The sequence below is a fragment of the Poecile atricapillus genome, chromosome 2, assembly GCF_030490865.1.
Source record: "Poecile atricapillus isolate bPoeAtr1 chromosome 2, bPoeAtr1.hap1, whole genome shotgun sequence".
Taxonomy (NCBI): domain Eukaryota; kingdom Metazoa; phylum Chordata; class Aves; order Passeriformes; family Paridae; genus Poecile; species Poecile atricapillus.
Window position 1 is genome coordinate 36,870,383 of NC_081250.1, and position 12,219 is coordinate 36,882,601.

Genomic DNA, 12,219 nt, shown 5'->3' on the forward strand with positions numbered 1-12,219 from the left:
CATACTTTTTGTCCTCTCTGCACATAAATCTGTCCTTACAGTTTGTGTCAGAACTGCAACTTTGTGAGGTTATCTGACTAGAGATTTTTTAAAAAAATTCATAGGTCATATAAATTAAAAGCAAGAAATACAGTATACTTTTGTCAATAATAATTAATTTCAGAGATCTAGAAACAGAGCAAGGATTTTTATGATAGGCAAGCAAAGGAAAGATGTTCCTATCGCAAGAGTTAGAATTAATTGTAAATTTTCTGGATACAAAGGAAAGTCAAAAGTCTATTCAGACAGATGATGCAAATACGTAACTGAAAATAAGGGTTTTCTTATTTCAAAGGAGATTTCTGGATACAGTGAGAACAAGCAGTGGAAAACCTACTGGCTGTTTAATTATGAAACTGAGAAATTAATGGCGATCACAGATTTTGCACAGTAAGGCAAGGTAGGTTTCTGATTAAGGACACTTGGATTTGAATTAATGTCTCGAAACAATACAGAAGCAAAAAACATGAAGCTGTTTTTCACAAACTAAGACTTTATGAAATATAATGCACGTGTGATGCACCTGTAATTTCTAGAAGTAGTGACAGAAATGTAATAGGAAAGCATAGTCTCATTCTTTCAGACGATATGTAAATCAGACTAATCTTACTTTGTGAGTTGAAACATCACGAAGAACAAAACAGTAACTTTTTTAACATCAGTCTGTAAAACTTGACTGGTAAAATGCAAGACAAAAGCGAAAGCAGGGCTGGACATGATGCATTGGTAATTAATGAGCTCATGGAGAGATTATCTTTTAATTCAAGTCCTCACAGTATGTCAGTGTTAAAAGATAAATAATAACAAAAATATGTGACCTGACTCGAATTAAGTAGTACACTTGGTTATTAAGTAGTATTGACTTGTTATTGGTGTATAACATTGACCAACATTTTACTTTGTGTTTTACTGAAACCAAATATCTTTAGTAATGTTCCTAGTAGTATTATATATGGCTATTGATTTATAAGTCCCCACTTTTTGTATACATATTACTGACTTAAGTAGTTTTCTTGGGGAAAAAAAATTATCAGATCTTTGGAATTTAATAACCACAAATCATCTTTCTGCATCTACTGGAAGGGCCTTGAAAATCTGATTGTTTATAGATTGAAGAGACATGGTCCCATTCAATTTTTCAGATTACTATATATGTAAATATATAGTTTAGTGTAAAAGGCATTACTAAGAAAAAAATCTCAGTTCTAAATTGCTGTTTTTTTCCATGACCACTAATTGTGATAAATGGGTTTTTTTAGCTATTTAAGAAAACTGAAAAACAGTTAAATTGCTGCAGTCTTTTTTATGTTCATCCCTTTCCTTTTAATTAGCGGCAGTTGTATGATACAAGAATTCTATTTCCATCCTAAAATGTGGTTTACAAGCAGGATTATATTCTTGTATTTCTAGGTAGGCTTCCAAGACATACGATAACTTTAAAACCTGATACAGAGAAAAATATATTCTTTTTGGTTTGAAGTGATAAAGCTCATAAATTTATGTAAAGTGTAATAAAAAGGAAAAGTTGTTTCCATTATCATTAAAAGTAGATTTACCAGATTGAGCTGAACCAATTGCTTTTGACAGCCCAGAGGATATTTATATTTTCAGTGAACTTTTTATATCAATTTTTCATCACTAAACTATTTACTCTTGCTGGTTTAGCTAGATTTTGACTCCCTTGATTGTTCATATGGGAAGTAGATGATGACGTTATATTTGATTTTCATTACTCCTGTGAGTGTATACAGTTTGAGATGCTTAGTGTGATGCATTCTATTCATATCATATTACTTTAATTCCCTCTTATCCCTAAGTTTGTATTTTTATATTTTTATGTAAAGGAAAAACCTTCCAAATAGGAAAAAATGTTTAAAAAATTGACACAAATATGAAGAAAAGGAGTCTTAGTTACTAGAAGATGCCTTTTTTGTTCTAATGGGTGATATTGTCTTGATCCAACATACAATCAGTACTCCAAGTTTGTAATAACTGAAATGAAGCTCCTTTGCTAGCCAAACAGACATTCAGAGTAAGAAACTTAAAAGTGGATGCATATGCTAAACAGAATCTGAGCATGCTGTAATACATTTTAAGCAGAGATTTTATAGACCTTTTTTAACAAATCCCATTTGGCTATATTGCATTCACTGTTCCATTTATTTTCCCCAAAGCAGTTTCTCACACAGAAGAGTCAAGGAAATATATATATATATATATATATACATACATATACCAAAAATACTTACATAGTCATTCAATCAAAAGCTATAACAGTATCTATGATTTTAAATGACCCATGCAGCTGATTGGAAGATAAACTTCAAAGGCAATACAACCAGAGGAGCTCTATGACAGCATGCAAAACCATTCTGCCAGTACTCTTGTAGAAGAATATGGGAATATTTTTTATATCAATTTCACAGGTAATTATACTCATCATTAGTTCTATCTTCAAAAGTGATCACAGTTGACCAGTGACTTGTGATTAAAAAAAATGACATGAAAGAAAAGCCAGAGCCCCTGAAAGACATCTTCTTCTGAGATCAGATAAGACTTTCAACATTACAAAAAAATATTTGGATTTATTGGCTCAGACCCAGAGAAATAAAATAGCAATCTGAAAAATAAATAATATTTTCTGGAGGAATTTAGGGGAAATTGGCTGAGGAATACTGTTGGAAAAGGTTTCAGCCGGTGTTTAGAAACATTTTCATACTATCCTCGCTAGAGGAAGGTTGAGTCCTTGCGGATAGCCCAAATAGTATTATGAGAGGTGGCTAGTAGATATTCTCTAGAAGAAACAGAATATATTTCTCAAGAGCAAGCTCTTGCAGTCATTCTATTATTTGTTAACTTGAATACCCAGAACAATCTATACATGCCACGCATGCCATAAGCAGTTGCCAATTTCTTTGGAACTCATAATTTTATGTTAAAGGAGAAGATATTCTATATATATTTAATGTAGACGGTCATCAGTGAAGAAGCTCAGATACACACACAGGAAGAATAACCTTTTATATACAGCTGCGGTGATTGAGAGAAACAGCCAGAGGAAAGTAGGAAATATACATATGTGGATATCATCTTTTGCTGTGATACCTGTGAGACTCATCTTCTGAGAGAGAATGAGGGAGATGAAAATCTGTTTTTGAGGCACTGGAAAGAAGTCTGTCGAAGATAGATGAAAGACTGAGCATAACACCTGAATGAAATAGCAGTGCTTAGTGCAAAAGCTCTGTGAACATGAAGGAGAAAAGCAATATAAAACAATATCCACAGCCTGTAGGAGCAAACGAGTAAAAATTTTGGTGAGATAAATGATTCCTGCTTCAAGGAATGATATCCAGTGTGAGGGATAGGAGAAGGATTATTTAGCCAGGGACAAGTGTAAGGATCAGTAGAGGAAGTCAAGAAAAATACCTCCAATCTATGCTTATGATGTTCCCATTACTGATTTTCAAACATATGCAGTGTACATTACAGTCCTCAAAAATGTCACTGGTATTTCTTGAGGGGACTGAAACCTTCCTTCTGCAGTGTCAATAACAGAGAATTTAGGAGAAAATTATACTCTCTGCCAACAAAATTAATCCAATCCCTTCAGGACTGACTAGGGCTCAAGCAATCCTTTACAATAATCCAAGGTCTTTGCAATACTACTGGACAATATGAAATCCAATAAAAGGAAAAGATAATCTCAAATTTACAGACTGACATGTAGAGTGCAGGATCAGTCCGCATGGCGTTTAAGAACATACCTGTTTCCGTACTGGGGTCAATCATCCGGCAATAATAAAATGTGAACATTCAGAAAGGAAGTCTGATGGGCTGAGTGTCCCCTACCTCTTTACAAAAGGCAGAAAAAATGGTGACAGAAGAAAGCAAAATCCTCTTTACTTAATGTGGACCTCTGTCTCTGGTGTGCAAGTCCTTCGTGTCCAAAGATAATTAGCACTTTATAATGCTAATTATTATAATTATGTCTGAGAAAAAAATCATTAAGGGGTAGGGCTGTTCAATGATTTTCAATTGCCCCCTCTATTAAAAAATAAGGTCATTGTTTGATTAGCTACTTTTAGAAGCTAGAAGATGGAAATTGTGTTACAGAAAATCCTATGATTGTTTATTTTCTCATCTAAGATATTTGGTAAATACTTCAATAAGAAAAAATAAAATAATGTCAAAAAATATGACTGTCCTAAAATAAACTTCAAAATTTCTGGCTACATGTTACCAGTATATATAATAAAAAAACTATTTATTTTTATAATTTTTGGTATAAGAATGTGAATCCAGTACTGAAAATAGCTAAAAAAAGTTACCTTATAACTTCTTTCATATACTTATTAGAAATACCAAGGGTAGTAACTGAAAATTGAAAAGCATACACTGTAGAACATTAATAGGAAATTTACATTTGGACCAAAATAAAAAATTCAAACTGGAACATTCTACTGGAAGTGAAAACAACCTACAAGAATAGAAATTCTTGGGATTTTCCCCTCCTCAGTCACCTTAAAATTTGTACAAGTATAGATTAGTTGCCAAAAACTACAAGTTTCAAGTTGTATATTTCGATGCACCTTCAAAGCAGTCCAGAATTAACATTATGACCAGTACATAAACTGTGAGTGATGTCATGTGTTATGTCTGTTCCTGAATATTGCTGCGAATCTAGAAAGATTGCTTGTTGTGAATTAATTTGGCTTAGTTTTATTGCTGAGCAGGGAGCCAAGCTGGGGGCTATTTCCCCAGCAATATATAGAGATATGAGAGGAGGAAATGGTGAGGCTGAGTGGGCTGTACTACAAATGGAGCGAAAGATGTGTTGATTTTAAAATGTTGAATAGATGACTTCTTGAAGGCAATGTATCTTAGCTGTCAATTCAGAAAGTGAAATTAGTTGTTAAAACACCTTTATGACACAGTCTAATCAAGTAGACATAGGGGCTAAAAGGAAGTAAATTTCTTTTTTTTTTTTTTTTTTTTTTTTTTTTTACAAATTCAGATTATAGAAATGAACTAAAATTAGAAAATTAAACTAAAATCTAGTTTCTGTTCCTGATGAACCATAATCTTTTCTCTGACTTGGGATGATATATCATGTTGTCTTAAATATTTGAGGGTAGAGAAGATATGACTTCTGACATGATTTAACTAATATTTTGTGACAAAAGTAGCTAAACCATTTATATTCTATATGCCATTAAAAAAAAAAAAAAAGCCGGTAATTTTCCCACATAAAACTGTGTAGTGAAAACTCAGAAACACCCTGATGGAATTGTCCAGTATTTAGAGAACAAGAACAAACCACTTTTGCAGATTTTCTCTAAGGTGGAACCTAAGCTGAATTGAAATGCTTTTGCACTCTGGATCAGACACTTCCCTACAGCTCTAGAGATGGCCCAGATTAAAAAAAAGAAAAAAAAAAAAAAAAGAAAAAAAAAATTATTGAGGAGGAAAATACTTTCCTCCCAAGGCTGTGGAGAAGAAAGATCCTCACTGATGTCTCCAGATGGAAATTAGCCCTTCACATGTAATTTGACATATTAAAAGGAAAAGCTTCCCAGGAGAAAGCAAGATATTTGTTGCATAGATTAAGCTCTTTAAAAGGGAAAGGCTTGAATGAATTTTGAGATGGCCACTTCATATTTTCAGAATATTGGGACTGACAAAAAAAGAAATGTAATGTAAAAACCCTATTATTATAAAAAAAATCAATAATCTGTTAAGGCTTTCCTTCTAAACACATATGCAGATTTTTTTTTTCTGATGTAATGACAAAATATGATCCACTGCAGATATGTGATATTTCTAAAAAAGAAAATAAATAAAAAAAAAATAACACTGGAGAACACTGGCGTAATTATTTCAGAAAACAGTTTAAGCAAAGTAAATATCATCTTAAAGTATGATAAAACTGATAAACCTTCTATTTTTCTTCACCCTCTCATAAGTCATATGAAGTCATAATAATTTCCATTATTATGACTTCAGGCAACCAGCAGAAATTCTATGCTGAATTCCATTTTAGTAAAGCACTCAAGCCTATTCTTAATTTTGAAAGCCAATGAAAGTAATAGAATTACTTGCATGCTTAAAGTTAAGCACACTCACAAGTACTTGTTCCATCCAGAGCAGCATCCCTTCATCCCTAATGAAATCAAAAGAGTCTCTTATGGTTAAAATTAAGATGCTATACCTTTTATAAGTATCCTAGTATCCTGGATGTGGATACTGAGGTCAAAAGCTGATGTGAATGAATGAGGCAGTCCGGCATTCCAAATTGCCTAGAACTACCACAGATTCTAGGGTCTCAATTTTAAACACCAGTAGAATATAAAAGTAAGGATGTTTTTAACTTAGTCCTTTTCTTGTTGCCCTTGGCATTTTTGATTTTTCTTTGCCAGTGACCTTTTTTCACAGTGCACTTCTCTGTGGAAAGAGAATGAGACCTTAGCCCAAGCACTCTAGTCATATCTAATATCAGTTGCCATCACAAAGATATTTGACAGGGACCAGCTGAAAGAAAAAAACTTTTATCATTTAAGTGACCTTGGTTCACCTAGCTTATCAATGCAGAGTACCTAAATGATTATGAAAAGGCCATGTTGAATGGGTCTTGGAGTAATCTGGTCAAGTGGAATATTTCCTGCCCATGGCAGTGGGGTTGGAACTGGGCGATCTTTAAGGTGCCTTCCAACCCAAGCCATTCTATCATTCTCTGATTCTGTGATGATTCTGTGATTCTATGAGTCTATGATTCTATGATTCTGTGAGTCTATGATTCTATGATTCTATGATGACTTTTATTCTTTGCATCAGAGAAGAAAGGTGGGCAAGATTGATTCCTTTCAGTTAAATTATAGCCATGACAGGGACTAATCTCTTAACTAAGAGTTAAAGAGTGATTTGTGGGCTGCTGATTGGTATTGATGAGATCATGGTGGGTAAGCCTGCACCAATATGCAGATTTAGTGAGAGCCTTTTTCGTTAGTGGTTCAGCGAAAATGTTGATGACAATGTTCCTTGTTTGCTTGTGAAGAACTGACAGGGATTTCTTGATCCAAAGAGCCTAAGGAATATCATTTGTTCCACTGCAGACAGATTTTTGCATGAACTCACAGAATCACAGAATGGTTGAAGTTGGCTGGCACCTCTGAAGGTCATTGTCTAAGACCCTGCTCAAAGTGGGTCACATAGAGCCAGTTACTCAGGAACATGTCTAGATGGATTTTTTTTAAATCTTCTAAGAAGGAGGCTGCACAACCTCTCTGTAAAACTTGTTGTAGAGTTCAGTCACCCTCACAGTAGAAAAGTGCTTCCTAATGTTTATGGAACGTCTAGTGCTGACACTGAAAAACGTAGATTTGTCCTGTGTGTGTCCTCTTCAGGTATTTACATATATTTTTAAGATGCCCTATGACTCTTCTCTTCACAAGGCTTAATGGTTCCAGTTCTCTCAGCCTTCCTTATTTGTGAGGTGTTCTAGTCCCTCAATCATCCTTGTGACCTTTCATTTAACTTCATAGCATGTTGAACAGAGTTTCTGTTGATAGAAAAATCAGACCTTTTACATGTCACGAAGGAAAAATCATGTAGACTTTCAAAAGAAATGTCTCCGTGCTTTGCTGTAAAGGAGAGAACTCCAAGGCATGATTGGAAAGAGCCATTTCACACCTGAACTGAGTTCTGGGAAACATAATTCAGTCATAGTCAGCCATCTTTTATTGGAAATACAATGTAGATGACATAGCCAATTGTTTATACCATCTTCTATTTGAGTAGAGGTTCTAACCACTATTCTAATCACCATTACTCAGTAAGTAAAGAACTACATAAAGAGAACTTCTAATAAAGGCAGATGGTAGTTAGACCATAGAAAATATTGCTTATTAATTTTTTTTGCCTTTGCTTCATACAGTGATTCTGCTATTGCAGGCTGGGTGCCAATAATTTAGGGTGGTGAGACATGGGACTAATACAAAATGTGTTCAGTTTATAGTTGGGCTAAAATAGAAGCAAAGTTGAAAACAAGCAAAGTTGAAGTCAGGCAGTTTCAACTTTATAAACTTCCTTGCACTAGTTTAGAAATATTACTTGTGATGAAGCAAATCTGTTGGTTCTGGTGGGTGTAGAGCCCCCAGTGCAAGCTGTGAGATCTCTAGCCCAAAGAATCAATAAATCTTCTAATTGTGTCATGCCATGTCTGTGATTTAGACTGCAATATATTCTGTGGTTTGTTTAATAAACTTGCAAGCTTAAATACCATGCTTTTGTGGGATGCTCCCCTGGGATTCATCCTTAAGGTTGCCCAAATGTATCTCCTCTTCCAGTGACCTACGTAGGAAGTGACATGAGACATGTGGTGGTTTAATTAGCAAAATGTTGGCATCAGATTAATAAAGAAGAGAATATCCTTTTCTAGAGTTTCTGTTTCATATAAATATCTCTTGCAGAGCTCTAGTTCCATATGGCAATTAGAAGTACTTGTTAACATAGTTGTTTAGGTATATGAATAATGAAGGTGAATTTCCTCTAAGACTGAAAGAAATAAGGATGGACAGACTTGGTCAGATGGAATCCAAACTCATCAAGCCACAGATAACTATTCATTGATTCTTTTAAAAATCAAACTTATATTGCAAACTTCTAATATTCTCATTTCTGGGTAAATTTTTTTAAATTATAATTACTATTTTTAATTAGATTCAATTATTTTTGTACTGCTAAGGCTTACTTGGAAATAAAAAGTCATTATTCCATGAAAAAAATCACCATCTCTAAGAAGCACTCATATAAGAATGGGAAATTTGATTATCTGCATTAGGTGAGTATAGTTTTTAAATATAGTGAAACACTGGGCACTGGATTAAAAAAAAAAAAACCAAACAAATCCAGAAACAATATTCACTTATTGAACAGAGTTCAATTATTCAGTTGAATTACCTTCTAACTTTGGAACACATATCAGAAGATAAAAATAAATTTTTATTTACATATATTCAGAATCTTTCAAAGATTCTTTCAGTCTTCTTATTGTTTGAGAGGGGAATTGCAAAATTCTGCATTTCATCCATAATATTCAATATCTTATTGATGACAACAGAAGTCATAGAAATAGCAAGATTTCACATGATTTCACAACTGCAAGAGAAAAATTCTTTAGGGTACCTTCAGTGAAGAAAAACCTTGAATAAGATTGCTCGTGTATAATTTTAAAATTTTCCACCTGATTTGGAAAATATCTTCAGCTGTCTTAGGTCTAGGAATGTAGTGTCATGCTTTGCGTAATTGACACTGAGGTTGCTAAGAAAAAGGAAAATGGAGGTAAAACTATGATTAATATTTTTCATTTTTTATTAGCCCAAAACCGGAGCTTGGGAATATCACAATCCTCACTGCATTAGGTTTTAAATTATCTTTTTTTCTTCCTTTGCTCATTTCAACTTTTTCTTAAAAGACAGGAGTAGTTCTGTTATTTGTATATCTTCCAAAGAGCAACTTTTGGCAACAGAAGAAAGAAGACCTTAAAAAAATCAGAGACAGATATCGACAAATAGACTAAGTAGCCAGACAGACAACTGAAAATCATGACTGAAAAAAATCCTTTACTCTTCTCTATCTCTATAAAAAATCTCTTCATTTCTTTGGATCATCTCCTCTGATGAGGAAGGCCAAAGGCCCACTTGGAATTGAGTCTGGCAAGAGATATCAAAGACAACAAGAAAGACATCTACAAGAACATCATTAGCAAAAGGAAGAGTAGGGAAAATGTGGGGTCACTGTTGAATCAGATGGGTGCCCTGATAATGGAAGATACAGTGAAGGTGGATTTGCTGAATGCCTTTATTGTCTGTGTTTACTGCTGAGGTTGACCCTTGGAGTCCCAGACCTTGGAGGTAACAGAAGGCTGAAGAAAGGAAGACTTCCCCGTAGTTGGGCTGGGTTAGAGACCAGGTAAAGAGACTTAATACCATAAACCCATGGGCCCTGAGGGGATGCACTCATCAGTGCTGAGGTAGCTGGCAAATAGAGTTGTTAAACCACTCTCCATCATGTCTGAAAAATGATGGAGAATGGGAGAAGTGGCCAATGAATGGAGGAAAAACAATGTTACTCCTGTCTTCAAAAAGGGCAAGAGGGAAGACTGGGGAAACTTCTGGCCTGTCAGCCTCACCTCCCTTCCATCCCTTGAAAAGAGATGAAACAGATCATCTTGGAGGTCATCACCAAGCATGTAGAGGAAAAGGTCATCAGGATAGTCAGCATGGATTCACCAAGATGAAATCACATTTGACCAATCTGATAGCCTTCTATGATGGTGTGGCAGGATGGATCAATGAGGGGAGTGCAGTAGAGGTTGTCTACTTTTACTTCACCAAGGCCTTTGACACTGTCTTCTATAACATACTTCATGGGTAAGTTTGGGAAATGTGGATTAGATGAATGGACAGTGAGGTGGTTCAAGCACTGGTTGAGCACAGAGGATCATGATCAGTGGAGTAGAAACCAGTTTGAGGCCTGTAGTCAGTGGCATTCCCCAGGAATCAATACTGGGTTCAGTCTTATTTAAATTGTTTATCAATGACCTGGACCCTCAGCAATTCTGCTGATGATACAAACCGGGGAGGGTGGCTGATACACCTGAAGGCTGTGTGGCCATTCACCAGGACCCGGACAGACTGGTAGGGTTGGGTGGAGAGGAACCTGATGAAGTTCAACAAGGGAAGTTCAGGGGCCTGCCCCAGGGGAGCAGTAACCCCAAGTACCAGCACAGTTTGCTATTTGACCTACCGAGAGCAGCTCTGTGGAGAAGGACCTGGGAGTCTTGGTGAATGACAAGCTGGCCATGTGCTGACTGTTCTCTTGCAGCCAGAAGGACCAGTAGTATCCTGGGCTTCATTGGGAAGAATGTGACCAGCAGGTCGTCCTCCCCCTCTACTCAGCCCCAGTGAGGCCAGATCTGGCTCTGCATACAAGTCTGGGCTCCTCAGTACAAGAAAGCCAAGGAAAGGATTGAACGGTGTGCCACAAAAATTATTAGGATCTGGAGCATCTCTCTTATCAGATACTGTGGGAGCTGGGCCTGTTAATCAAGAGAAGAGAAGACTGCGAGGGGATGCCATTAACGCATATAAATATCTCTAAGGCAGGTGCCAAGAGGCTGGTGCCAGACTCTTTCCAGTGGTGCCCAGAGGCAGGCCAGGGAGCAACAAAGCCATGAAACAAACCACAAGAAATTCCACCTCAACATGTTGAACTTCTTTACATTAAGGTTAGCAAAATACTGGAACAGGCTGCCCAGGGAGATCATGGACTCTTCCTCTCTGGAGACATACAAAACCCACCCAGATACATTCCTGTGTTGCCTGCTCTAGGTGACCCTGCCTTGGCAGAAGGGTTTGACTAGATGATCCCCAGAGGTCTCTTCCAAACCTAGCAATTCTGTGAGTCTGTGAATCATGGGCTAAAATATTTTGGTATCCTTTTGACTGAATTAATTCATAGTTCATTTTGATTCTCACATGACTACAAATAAAAAAAAATTCTACTTAGTAGTGTTCAACCACACATTCAGAATTACATTATTTTTTCACATTTGCCTTGCAATTATAGATATTTTAGTAGAATAAAGTAGAATATTTTATTTGGAAGGGACAATGGCAACCTAGTCCAACGGCCTGACCAATTCATGGCTGACCAAGTTAATGTATGTATTTAAGGCCTTTGTTCAAATACCTCTTAAGCACTGCAGCTGTCAACTACCTCTCTAGTAAGCCTGTTCCAGAATCTGACCATTCCCTCTGTAAAGAAATATTTCCTAATGTTTAGTCTGAACTGCTCATGTTGCACCTTTGAGCCATTCCCATGCATCCTACCACTGGACACAAGAGAAAAGCACCTCTCTCCACTCCCCCTCCTCAGCAGGGTACCAAGAGCCTTAATGTCTCCAAACTAGACACAGTGTTCTCAGCCGCTCCTTACAGGACATTCCTCAGGGCTTATCACCAGCTTTGTTGCCCTCCTCTGGACACATTCAAGGATCTCCACATCCTACTTAAAGTGTGGGGCCCAGGACAGCAGGCAGTGTCCGTGGTGAGGCCACACCAACGCTGAGTGCAGTGGGATGGTCACCTCTGACTGGCTGGGGATGCTGTGTCTGATGCATCC